Source organism: Bactrocera tryoni, chromosome 3 (genome assembly GCF_016617805.1).
Source record: "Bactrocera tryoni isolate S06 chromosome 3, CSIRO_BtryS06_freeze2, whole genome shotgun sequence".
Classification (NCBI taxonomy): domain Eukaryota; kingdom Metazoa; phylum Arthropoda; class Insecta; order Diptera; family Tephritidae; genus Bactrocera; species Bactrocera tryoni.
This window is the reverse complement of record NC_052501.1, coordinates 60,667,452-60,680,863: the sequence shown is the minus strand read 5'-3', so window position 1 is coordinate 60,680,863 and position 13,412 is coordinate 60,667,452. Positions and strand designations below refer to the sequence as shown.

Genomic DNA, 13,412 nt, shown 5'->3' with positions numbered 1-13,412 from the left:
CTCAGCCCATGGCAACATGATATTTTTTAGGCTGATAGACATATTTCTCCTTGTTTAAAATTCCATCAATCTTATGAAGTGGACCATCACCATCCCAGATGAAATATCCCCACACCATGATTGATCTTCCACCATACTCAACTACGCGTGGAACATAGCGATCAAATTTTTGAATTATTGGACGGCGAACATACCTTCGACCATTAGGACCTAAGCGATTAATTTTTTGTTACATCCTTCCAAACGACATATGTATGTACCTCCGTTGATTTGTTGTCCTAGATCAATAAGAGTTGGCAAAGTTTACGCGTCATTTCTACGAATTTTAGTCAAAGTTGTTCTTTTGAATTTCATGTATTCCCCTTGAATTTCATGTAGAATATCAGTGGAACTCTTTTTTGGATCTCTTCGCGAGATATTATTAATTCTGTGGTCTATTTCTGTTGCATTTTTTCGTGTTTTTTCTTTGCGTGCAACATTGGATATAGTTTTAAAATTCTGTATATGCTTAATGACATTCAAATACTTTTATTTTGAGCATTTGACCTTATTCAAAATATTTCGCACATCCTTCTAGACCGACGAAGGTCAAAAATAAAGCTGCGAAGGACAGGTGTACAGCTGCAGCTTTTCCTCATTAAAAAACTTGAATAATACATTTTAATATATTTTAAATCACAACTTTGAAACACACCCTTACCAGAAATCAATAATATTATTAATAAAAATTAACACCTTGATTAGCTTTCGCACTTAATTCATCTTCTACTTGTATATCGTAACGAATTTAATACTTATTTGGGAAAAAATTAACAAAACTTCAACTGCGCAACTACAAAACTGAGCGAATTTCGTAGTAAATAGAGTAACACAAACAATGCAAGGTTTTTTGGAATATAAATAGCGGTATATTAAAACATTTTATCATTATACTTATCAGCACCTTATAAAAAGGAAGCGTTTCTAATTAGCTGTCAACAGCTGTATGTATGTATGTATGTACATGTATTTCATGAAGTCCCCGACGTTCCTTTCGTGGCAAACTTAATATAACCTGGCCAAAATATGAAAATGTAAAAAAAAACTTTATTAAAAATATCAATTGAAACAAGTAGGGAAGGGCTTGTGTCGGATTACTTGCAGCAATCAAAGCCAGGGTAATACTTTAAGGTGCAAACCGTCAACCAGTGGACCAGAATAGAAGAAAATATATAGAACATATGTACAAGTACATACATAGTTGAACTTTCATAACTCGAATCACCATAATCCATAACAAAACTTTTTTACTTATCATACCATCTCGGGGGTATAATTTAATGTCTCTGGCGTATTTAGTTATAGATTTATCGCGATTTAAATAGTTTTTAACAGTACCGTTTCATGATAAGGGTGTATGTTATCATTCGATTTCATTCATTTACACACTGTTAGAAACAGTTCTTATCAGAATTGTCTCAAGCTTATTTGGCTACTGGTACATGTGTACCAAGTTTCTTTTAAGTAACTTAATTTTTAGATATAGAATAGATTTCATGGAGTATCATCATATATAAGTATATATAAGTATAATATACATATATGTATGTATATATGGACGGACAGACATACATATGTATACAGTTCCTTTAACTCCGGTTGGAGCGTAGGTCTATATAACTGTTATAAAAACACTTTGAAGTACATACATAAGTACATATGTAGATTTGTATGTATTACGACCTTTGATCACCCGGATTTCTGTCGCCTAGAACATTTTTTATAATTACAACCACGTAATCCAAGAGACCAGTACAAATATTGATATCAAAATAATACTAATATACAAAACTTAATAACAAAGCGTCGTAATGAGTAACGGTACTCAATAGCGCGGGTGGTACAGATTTACGTAGCTGATAACACACAGAAAGCTTTCATTATACTAACAAATACAATATGAATGCAAATATACATGTACATATGTATGTATAGACGTAATAGAAAAGTGCAAATAAAAATGTAACAGTTGGTAAGTAAATACATACATAAACAAAAGAAAAACATTAAAATGGTTTTAAAAATTATTTTTTTTTTTAAATCAAACAACTGATTTCAAATCAAGCGAGTTCTCGTACGTGTATACTTCAGTAAAATTGGTATAACTGCTCGCTATTTATCACTTTTAGCTTATAGTATCATCCTGCATTTATACCACTTGCTTGTTTGATACGCTGTGCTACACATTCCAGCGCATCTAAAACATATAATTAGTCACTCATCTAACCAATTTGCGAACCTAAGTCTAACGTAAAGTACAAAAATATTTGTAGTTCAAATAATTTTCCACTATTTAATTTAATTTCAATTAAATAAATTGATTCTAGTCGCAATTTATTGAGTGTATTATATAAATTATGCTTTAAATTAGTATTTTATTTCAAGCTTAGGTTATTGTCAACATGAGTCGGCTTCGCATAAACAACTAACTCTATTATACAAATGTCATGTGACTGACAATTTTTATTTCGTGTTATAAACGAATATATGTATGTATGTATATGGGTGTGCATACCATAGACAATTGAATTAAAAAAATTCTGAAACGTTTTCGCTATTTTAATACCTACATATTTGTTATTCACTTTGAGTGCTATGCGAATATCTCGTGATGTTTTGCATCCCCGGCGACACCTCCGCAATATATTTTTTATTGCAAAATTACAATTTCTATTTAGAAACTTGATTTGCTGTAGGTACATATTAACATAAGCGGCTTTGCATGTGTATATCTTTGCTTGTATTTTAATATAATAACATTGCTTGAAGAGAACGCAAAAGGCATTTTAAATATCCTTTATAAGCTTGCACATTATATTATATACATGTAAGTGTAAATAAGTATATGTATATGTATACATACATATATGTTTTTATATAAATAAATTAGCAAGTAAAAATATCGAGTTTGATTCTCAATAGTCCATGATTATAAATAATAATCTCAGTTGCTTTGTGTCATTAACCACAAAGCTTAGTGTTAGCAGTCCTCTCAACGTATAAGCCGCTACAGATTCTATAATTACAAGGAAATTTTAAAGTGTTTATTATTGCAGATACATACATATGTAAATATGTATGTATATAGATAGAGAATTTAGTTGGAAATACTTGTACTTCAAATTTTGTGGTTTCACGGTTTCGGATCTCTGAAGTTTTGGTTAGCGAGTGTTTTCCGAAATCAACAACCCTGCTATGAGTTTTTGCAAAAATAAAAAAGAAATGCTTTGAATTTGCTTATGATATGCTTTGCTTAAACTAACCTACATATGCCACATTAAAAGAAATATTTTTATTTAGTTTAAGTTTATCATTTCCAAAATTAGCGGTATGATAAGGTGTTATTATTTAAATTTTGTTCGCCAAAAAATTAAAAAAAATGGTAAAAAGTAGTGATATATTGTTTTGAACCCAATAAAAAAATAAATAAAAAGTTTAATTCTTATTTCTAATAAAAGTAAATGTCAACCTCTTATGTTTTCAGATGAAAACTGCGGTTTCTAAAATATCGCAAAACTATGGACTCACCAATATCTTCTGTGTACCTCAAAATAAAAAAAAAAATATTAAAAAAATTCTCAAATTTGTGTAAATATATATGTACTCAAATCTATGTTTATACATATATAAAAGAAAGTCATGTTAGTTATACTATTTATAACTCAAGAACGGCTGAACCGATTTGGCTGAAAATTGGTGAGGAGGTAGCTTTATGTTAAAAATCAATACAATTCATAAATACCAAAATTATATCTCAAATCATAAGCATGTGTTCAAAATTAATGTAAGAATCATTAGACAATTTTATTACTTTTAAGAAGAAAGTTATAAGTAAAACAAGGTTAAACAAGTAAGGAAGGGCTAAGTTCGGGTGTCAACGAACATTTTATACTCTCGCATGATAAAGTGATAATCGAGATTTCATTATACGTCATTTACATATTTTTCAAATACCGTATTTTTGTAAAGTTTTATTCCGCTATCATCATTGGTTCCTAATGTATGTATATATTATACAGAGAAGGCATCAGATGGAATTCAAAATAGCGTTATATTGGAAGAAGGCGTGGTTGTGAACCGATTTTACCTATATTTCGTACATGTCATCAGGGTGTTAAGAAAATATTATATACCGAATTTCATTGAAATCGGTAGAGTATGTAGTTCCTGAGATATGGTTTTTGGTCCATAAGTGGGCGAGGCCACGCCCATTTTCAATTTTTAAAAAAAGCCTGAGTGCAGCTTTCTTCTGCAATTCCTTCCGTAAAATTTTGTGTTTCTGACGTTTTTTGTTAGTCCGTTAACGCACTTTTAGTGATTTTTAACATAACCTTTGTATGGGAGGTGGGCGTGGTTATTATCCGATTTCTTCCATTTTTGAACTGTATATGGAAATGCCTGAAGAAAACGACTCTGTAGAGTTTGGTTGACATAGCTATATTAGTTTCCGAAATACGTACAAAAAACTTAGTAGGGGGCGGGGCCACGCCCACTTTTCCAAAAAAAATTACGTCCAAATATGCCCCTCCCTAATGCGATCCTTTGTGCCAAATTTCGCTTTAATATCTTTGTTTATGGCTTAGTTATGACACTTTATAGGTTTTCGGTTTCCGCCATTTTGTGGGCGTGGCAGTGGGCCGATTTTGCCCATCTTCGAACTTAACCTTCTTATGGAGCCAAGGAATACGTGTACCAAGTTTCATCATGATATCTCAATTTTTACTCAAGTTACAGCTTGCACGGACGGACGGACGGACAGACAGACATCCGGATTTCGACTCTACTCGTCACCCTGATCACTTTGGTATATATAACCCTATATCTGACTCTTTTAGTTTTAGGACTTACAAACAACCGTTATGTGAACAAAACTATAATACTCTCCTTAGCAACATTGTTGCGAGAGTATAAAAAGACACAGTACTATCAGTGAAACACGCTCTCTTATTTTCATTGAGATAACTCACATACGTATTGGCCTGTATACAAAGTCACCCAGAAATTCGAAAATCTTTATATTAGGTATATGAGGGCTAATGGAAATATTGCTCCGATTCAACCAATTTTTGACACACAGACATACCATTATCAGAGAAGGAGTATCCTTTTATTTCGAATCGCCACGCTCTACATTTTGGCAAATTGAAAGAAACTTTTATATCTGAATATAAATATTACTGCAAATCTTGAACTAATAATAAACAAATTAGTTTTTAATAATAATAATGTAAAGATATAATTTGAAATAATGTATTTTTTTTTAGTTTTTGGAACAAGAAATGATTATCTGAAATAATTTTTTGATGTTTCAAAAAAACAGCTTTGAATAAAGATACCACTTTTGATCCAATCGAAAGTGTATTGATGAGAACTTATCTCAATATATTTACTTCAACAATCTGAACTAACTATTCTAACCGTGCGGTTCTGTACTGTGATACAGTCTCAAGTTTCTAAATTTGAGATTTTAAGTTAGAGACAATTTTTGAGACTTGAGACGATTTTGCAGAATAAGTGACAGTCACAAAATCTATTACATTTCATTATTCAGAGATGTTTTTGCACTAGACTGAAAATAACCGTGCGATTGTGTGCTATGATACAGTCTCAATTTGAGATTTTAAGTTAGAGACAATTTTTGAGACTTGAGACGATTTTGCTATTCTGTAAGTGACAGTCACAAAATCTATTACATTCCATTATTCAGAGATGTTTTTACACTTGAATGAAAATAAATATGTCGATAACAAATATTAAATTTTCTATAACATAGTCAAAAAACATAATCTATATAAATGAAAATGAATACCAAAAATGTATGTACGCGCATAACTCAATAACGCCTGGACCAATTTTGCTAATTCTTTTTCTTAAATGTTCGTTGAAGTTCAAAGATGGTTTTTACGGCGCGAAAAATTCGAATAATTTCCGGAAAACCCCTAAAAACAGCCCTTTTCTTTTCCCCCATACAAACGTTACATACATACATATGTACATACATATGTACATACATATGTACATACATATGTATGTATATAAAAATGAATGTTTGTTAGTAACACTAAGAGAACGGTTGAACCAATCTTGATGAAATTTTTAAAGGTTATTTGTTGTGGATCGGGAAGGGTTTAGAAACAAATACCTTATACTTTTCATGAGGAGAAGTCGGAAAATTGGACAATTCTAAAAAGTAACATTTTCCATACACATTTTTTTCAATTTTTGTTTGTTTTGTTTTTCAATTTTTGATTTGTAAATTATTTAAATTGTTCAATTGCGGTCGCTTGCTTTTTTATTCCGGCTATCCAAAGGAAAAATTATTTAAAATTATTCAGTGAAAACTTTATGTGTGTTTCACACAATATGATCAATTGCATATTGAAATTTGTTACGAAGCCACGAAGAGGTCGCGCTAATATTGGTCGGCGTTCTTTTTGCCCAAGAAAAGGCAAGAAGTACTCCCAAAATGCGATGACATACGTGCGGAATTATGGATCGCGGTCAATCAGCTAGCGATCGTAACGATATCACAGCACGACTTATTAAACAATAGCTGCGATGTTTGATGGTCTTTATCTTGAAGCAACATATGGTATATGTGGTGCTGTTAGATGCTGAATGTATTCTGTTGAGTGGCAAAAAAGAGATTTGCCGCACACACACATTCTTCTTTGGATGTGGATGGTGATTACACCAGATCAAATTGGTGAAATCATTACAGCGGAATTTCCTGATTCAGAGATATATCCAGAATTATACGAAGTGGTGGAAACCAATATGGTTCATAGACCTTGCGAACCTTACAATCCCACTTTGGTTTGTATGTTTGACAATAAATGCACGAAACACTACTCATGTGCTTTTCTTTCGGAAACGGAAATGGGAAATGATGGATATTCACTGTATCGGCGTCGCTCACCAGACGACAATGGCAGAACATTTAGCATTTAGAGGCGTGAATATCGACGTTAACAACACATCGAAGTTGACAACACATGGATCGTACCATATTCGCCATTTTGTCTAATTCACATTCAAAACTCATGTCAATGTTGAATATTGCAGATTGGTGAAATCGATCAAATACGTTTGCAAGTACGTCTCCAAAGAAAACAACATAGCGGTTATTGGCCTTGAACGATATGAGATCAGCAGTATCGAATGGGTGGGAACTGCAATAAAGCGCTTTGTAGGATATTTACTTTTGCAATTCATGAAAGTTTGTAGACTGTTGTGCAGGACAATGCGATAGTTACTTCGCATGCCACTGAAGTTCGCATACTTTTCGCGAAGATCATTTCGACATATCAGCCTTCAAATTCGCGTTAATTATGGGATACGAAAAAATGACATTGCCGATGAAATTTTACATTGTACGGATATTCGCTTAGAATTGGAAATGGGCAAATTTCGGTTGATACTTCCAGTGGTTTGATATCAATTTCACCTCCCTTTTGTCAATTCACTTCAACGGAAGATGAATTCATCACGAATGTTTATCCGAGCATTGGTCAAAGTATCGTAACTGCAATTGCTTGAGTGCATCTTTTGCGTCTAAAAGTTGGATCTGTCATTATTATGTTTCACAATCTTCATGCGCCGAAACTGTGTAATGGAACCCGACTGATTATGACGCAGTTATCGAATACAAAAGACAGCCATTTCAGTTCAAATGTATTCAATTACCAGGGAAAATTGCCTTTGCGTTGACAATCAACAGGACACAAGGAAATCGGGAAATGCTATGTTTTTCACACGGCCAGATATAAGTATGTGGCGTGTTGACGAGTTGGAAACCCATCTTCTCTGTATATTTACGCACCAGAACAGAAATCAAAAAATTATGTTTATTAAGTTGCGCAACATTAAAAAAATGTAGAAAAATAGAAAATAAATCATTTTCGACCCAATACAATTTCAACTTTTTTTCATTTCAAAACACATAATTTCACGCAGGACAACGGCTGCGGGGTCAGCTAGTTATCAATAAAAATAAAAATCTATGTTGCTTTTGTATGATAATATTTACAACATTTATGTAAAATTGATTTATTTTTAACCTTTTCGAGTTTGAGTTGCTTACAAAATATAAAAAAAACGACAGTTGATTAATATCTATGATGATCTCTATTCAGTATATTCAAAATGGCAGACAAGAGTTCTTTTTAGTTTTGAGACTTGCTAACTATCAGGTCTCAAATTTAAGGCAATATTTTGAGACTAACGCTAGAGACTGTTAAATGAATAGTAACTAGTCACAAATTGAGACTTTACCACAAAATGTCTCAAATAGAGACTGGTTACAGAATTCCGCTATAAATATATATTTATCTCAAATGAAAGTTGTGACTAATTTATTAAAAGACAAAAAACTGATTTATCTAAATTTTTCAAGTGGTTCGCTTCTCGATTAACAACTGCTCTAGTCTATAATCTAATCTCGGAACTATGAATGCCCGCACTTCAATAGTAAATACTGTTGTATACGTTGCTATTGAAGGTCTTCCACACGCAGACAATAAATGATATTGAGTAAAAAAATACGAAACATATGGTTTGAGCTTAGAAGTTCATTTGTACAAACATTTTTAATTCAACACAGCGAGATATCGCCAGAGATCAGTGTCATGTAGCGGTCAACAACTACTCCATTTCGGCAACAGGAAAGTGCACACGACGTAATAAAGTGATAGTAAGGCCATAAAAACGAAGATTAAATATACATATGTATGTATGTACAGTAGGATGAACTAAAAAGCATTAAAAATTTCCCATAAAAATTACACGTAAAAAATATTTTTCATTAAAAATACCATAACTTTTCAACGGTTTATGGTAAAATTTTTTACATTACGTATTTTTGTACAGATACAATTTCCTAAAAAATTCAGTTATTTTTATGAGAAACTTTCAAAGTTCACCTTTCTGGCATGGATATTTTTTCTGAGTGTATATGTATGTAGGTTAATTTTAACACATATGTAAACTCGTTGGTGTAGCTTTTAGCTCACCCTAATGTACATATGTATGTACTTGTACGTACACGTTTCCAAACGCGTCACAACTAGAGCCTTAACGTTAGACATACATACGAGTTTGTCACTTGTGATTGATATTATGTATACAGATTTATGAACGTCACTTCAAAAGCGTACACGGATTTTTCACGGTGCACTAGATGGATTTTTGGCATGGCAAGCTAATTTTGCGCAGCTTTAGAGGTCTACAATTAGATAAATGTGAAGGGTAGTCAATTGATTTTTCGCCAAATATATGTATGTAAATAAAAAAGGAAACGAAACACAAATAAATGAAAATTAGCAAGGAAATAGTAAACTTTCGCTAACAGCTGAGTGGCCAATGCACTTTTTGTGTTACATTATTTTCGCATATGGTATATTAATAGACGCGGAAACACGTGTGTGGACTTAGTTAAAAAATTAATTATTTATGTATTTGTATATTACTGTTTGCACATGTATGTATGTACATAAATGTCTACTAATATGCAGTAAGTTCATATACACTTATCTTATTGTTGTTGTTTCTATGTGAGAGCGTTTATATAAGCATATAGGCACGCCTAATTCACGTGATCGGCCTAAATTGATGTAGCACGAATATATCATACAAACGCGCAATGATTATATGTATGTATGTCGATATGTGCGTGCATACATATGTATATGTATATGTGAGATTTTAATAAGTAATTTTTCAAGTTCAAGTTATATACAACTACATTGTTCACAGCAAGTTTGATTTATTGAGATGCTATAATTACTATGTTAATTTGCACGCACTTTCAACTGATAAAACAGAATTGTAGCTGAAAATAAGCTTTGGGTATAATAAAGTATTTATAATAAAAAAATAAGACAAATCTAATCTGACTCTAAGCAACCTATACATTTCGCAACTATTTTATTTGTTACTGTATAACTTCGGCTTCGGAAATTTAGACTTTTCTTATGAACATTTTTCTATATAATAAAAAAGGGCAAAAGTTATAATATTTATGTATTTAAAAAATCTATCCCAAAAATCTAAGTGATATGCAGGTACATATATTTTTACAAAATTACACATTTGATTGGAAAGGTTTTTTTTAATTTGTTGATGCATTTTATTTTTTAATTACTTAAAAAAAATAAATTTCACATAATAATATTATAAGACCAAACATTGGCTACCAATATCTTCTGCTAAATTTTAGGCTTATACATCCAAAATAAAAAAATAAGCGAATGTATTTTGACTTTTTCTCAGAAAATTTTAACCTTTTCTTTGTTCTCGTTTTTAATTATTTTCTATTTTTATAAAGTCTTTTAATGAACTCAGCGACGTCATGCGTAAATAAAAGAAATATACATATGTAAGTGGAATATACCATACATATTTATATGAATATTGCATTACCGAGCACTTAAATTTATTTTTGCATACATATGTACATATATACGCAATATACGCAAATATTTAAGAAAATTTTAAAAAATCTACTGTTCTTGGTCATCAATAAACAAAGAAAAAATTTTAAATATATAAAATATATATATATGTATATTCGTTAAAAACAATTTCAAAAAAATAACAAAACGCTTCAAAATATCGAAAATATTTTATGTTGTGCCAACTAAATATTTGCATCATTCTTTCTTAAAATTTGTTGTTGACTTCATTTTATAATTAGTGACGGTATGTGCTGCATACTTAAGACTTCACTAATTGGAGAAATCTTGTATTCCTTTATTATTTTTGAAGTTTGAATATGTGCTGTCACATACCTGAACGCGTATAAAATTTTGTAACAATTTCTAATTTAGAAATATATAAAAAAAAAAACCTTTTTTAATATTTTTTATTTATTTATAAATTGCTTAATTTAATGTAAATTAACTCGACTACCGAATATAATCGCATAATGATTGCTTAAAGAATCAGGACGCGCCCATAAAAAAGCCTAAGTAAGAACAATAGCACTTAACGGTCATGATGAAATTGCAATGTAAAAAGTCCAAGAGGTACTTACATATACTTACATAAGTATGTCTCTGTTTAAGCATTGAAATAGCCAACAAAAAAATTAAAATATACATATAATTATGTAATTGAGAAAACAGTGGAAAAGACTTACGTACCTACAATACGTACATATGTACATATTTGTATATGTATGTATGTACATATTAACGCTTTGGCACAATATAAGCAAAGAGCAAAGAATTTGCAATTAATTTGTGCAAAACATTTATTACACCTCTTGCACTATCACTTTACTCTCGCTCGCTCTCTAACCATGCATTATGCATGTTACTCAACAAAATACTTAAATGAATATGCAATATTTTATTGTGTGTAATAAATCATAATTTACTTCAAAAAAAAATGTGTAATGAATGTGGTTCCCAGAATATAAATAGCCAATTGTCCAATACATTTTATTGCTACTTTGTAATAATTTTATGATTTTCATAAAGTGCATTGTTTTACTATTTCTATATAACAATATTACATTTTTAATGAATTGTTTACTTTTTTGTGTTAAGTTTTTCAAATTTTGGTATTATATTGCAGTAATATATTATACTAATTAATTTGCCATATTTAATATTGTAGCGTTTTTTTTATTATTTTTGCTGGTTAAATTTTTTTAGTTAGATCAATTTTTAATTTTTCTTTTGACTTTATTATAATATTATTGAAAATGTTATTAAACGTTCTTTACATTTATTTTTTTAATTCATTATTTTAAATGTTTTATAATTATAGTTATAATACACATATTAATGTTTAAAAGGTTTTAACATAATATATATGTATGTACATTTGTACTTTCATATGTCTTATGTTATGTCCTTTACCAAAATTATACTAAACCAACATAATTATGTTAAGTCTCACTATAATATCTGTTAACTTCATACAAAATATCACAGCTGTTTTGATTTTTCACTTACGTTTTCTATTGACTTTCGGCACAGATATGTGTTTCCTTTCGCTACTCTTGCTGCTTTTTCGTGTATCCTTCGTTGTGTATGTATATTCAAATAAAATATATATTAGAATTTTATTCTTCACTTATCCTCTTCGACGTATTTGCATGTGTTACGCATTCAAATCATACATATACATACATACATACGTTTAAATGAATGTACGTATGTGCATATGTAACTGTCACTATTTAAACTTCACAGCACTGCAGTTACTCTGTGTCGTTGTTGTTATTGCTGCACAATTTATTGTCTATTATAAAAAAGGAAAAATATACATATATAATAATTACAATTAAAGAAAAAAAATTTTTTAAATCAACTACACACGTCCACCATTTTCAACAGTGACTGTGCAATTTCTATTTTTTTAGAATTAATAATTATGTAAAATCACAACTTATTGAGTAGAATATTTGCAGGGGGTTTTCGCCAACTTTTTCAATAACTTTCTATATGGACAAATAGCGAAAGTCTCCTTGATATGCACATGCGTAATCTATCAAAATAATTAGGAAGAATTAAACTTTTATGATTCGCACTTTTTCTATATCTGCATATATGTACATATATATATATACATATGTATATATTTTTTTTTGCACGAAGATTCAACTTAAAAAATTACCACGCACCACCACTTGGAACAAACACGTCCGTCCACACCAAAGTAACACATCTGACTGTTAGAATGACTTGAAAAAGCTAAACATGAAATGCCTACAGTGGCAAAGCTACACAGTGGCGATGAAACAGCAGCACTGCTATCTGTACCAGCAACAGCAAAGGAATTTTAATAGCCGAAAGAAAAAGGTTGACTGGCATGAACTTGCGAATGTATAAAAATACATAAAATATAGCAGATTGAGAATAGTGAGTATAAAAGTTTTGCTTTTAGAGCGAAAGCTTGAGAATAATAACAGATAATTGTACAAGTTAACAGTATCATATGGATTGCATGCGCACTTTTCTCAGCCTACCAAGCAGGCAAATTTTGATACTCAATTAAGAAATAAGTGTGCAGACTGTGGGCTAAAAGTTTCTGAACTATCAATTAAATTTTTTTGCATGAAAACGTGGCTTTATTCTTCTACTTAATATTCAACTTAAGTTATTACATTTGTTGGTACAATCCTACAATATTTCGATACCGGTTCAATAGTGTGTAATTCAAGGTCTTCAAAATAGGCGTATGTTTTCATCTTCATCCACTATTTTGAGTGAACTATGAATGTCAAGGATGTTAATTGACTTTCTCAATTTCACTTAGTGCACTTTCACCCAACAAAATTTCACGGAGTTTTGAGATGTTTTCTGGCGTTACTTCCTCTTGTGGTCGCTACGAACCTGATGCCATTTGTACTGGTTCGGGAAAGC

At 30.9% G+C, this 13,412-nt stretch overlaps 1 protein-coding gene across 5 annotated transcripts in view; it reads right to left on the bottom strand.

The window, feature by feature from the left end:
* The window catches only part of LOC120773083 (pyruvate carboxylase, mitochondrial), a 36,547-nt gene extending 23,781 nt beyond the window's left edge, over nt 1-12,766 (bottom strand). Inside the window, exons 1-3 of one of the 5 annotated variants that reach the window (XM_040102034.1) lie at nt 12,671-12,760; nt 12,436-12,534; nt 12,000-12,288 (exon numbers count right to left, since the gene is read on the bottom strand). The gene's annotated coding sequence lies outside the window, so the exon portion shown is untranslated. Of the gene's footprint in view, nt 1-11,999; nt 12,289-12,435; nt 12,535-12,663 lie in introns of all 5 variants that reach the window. The other 4 variants (XM_040102035.1, XM_040102037.1, XM_040102033.1 and 1 more) reach the window with 4 other exon arrangements.
* Between the last annotated feature and the right edge of the window lie 646 nt (nt 12,767-13,412).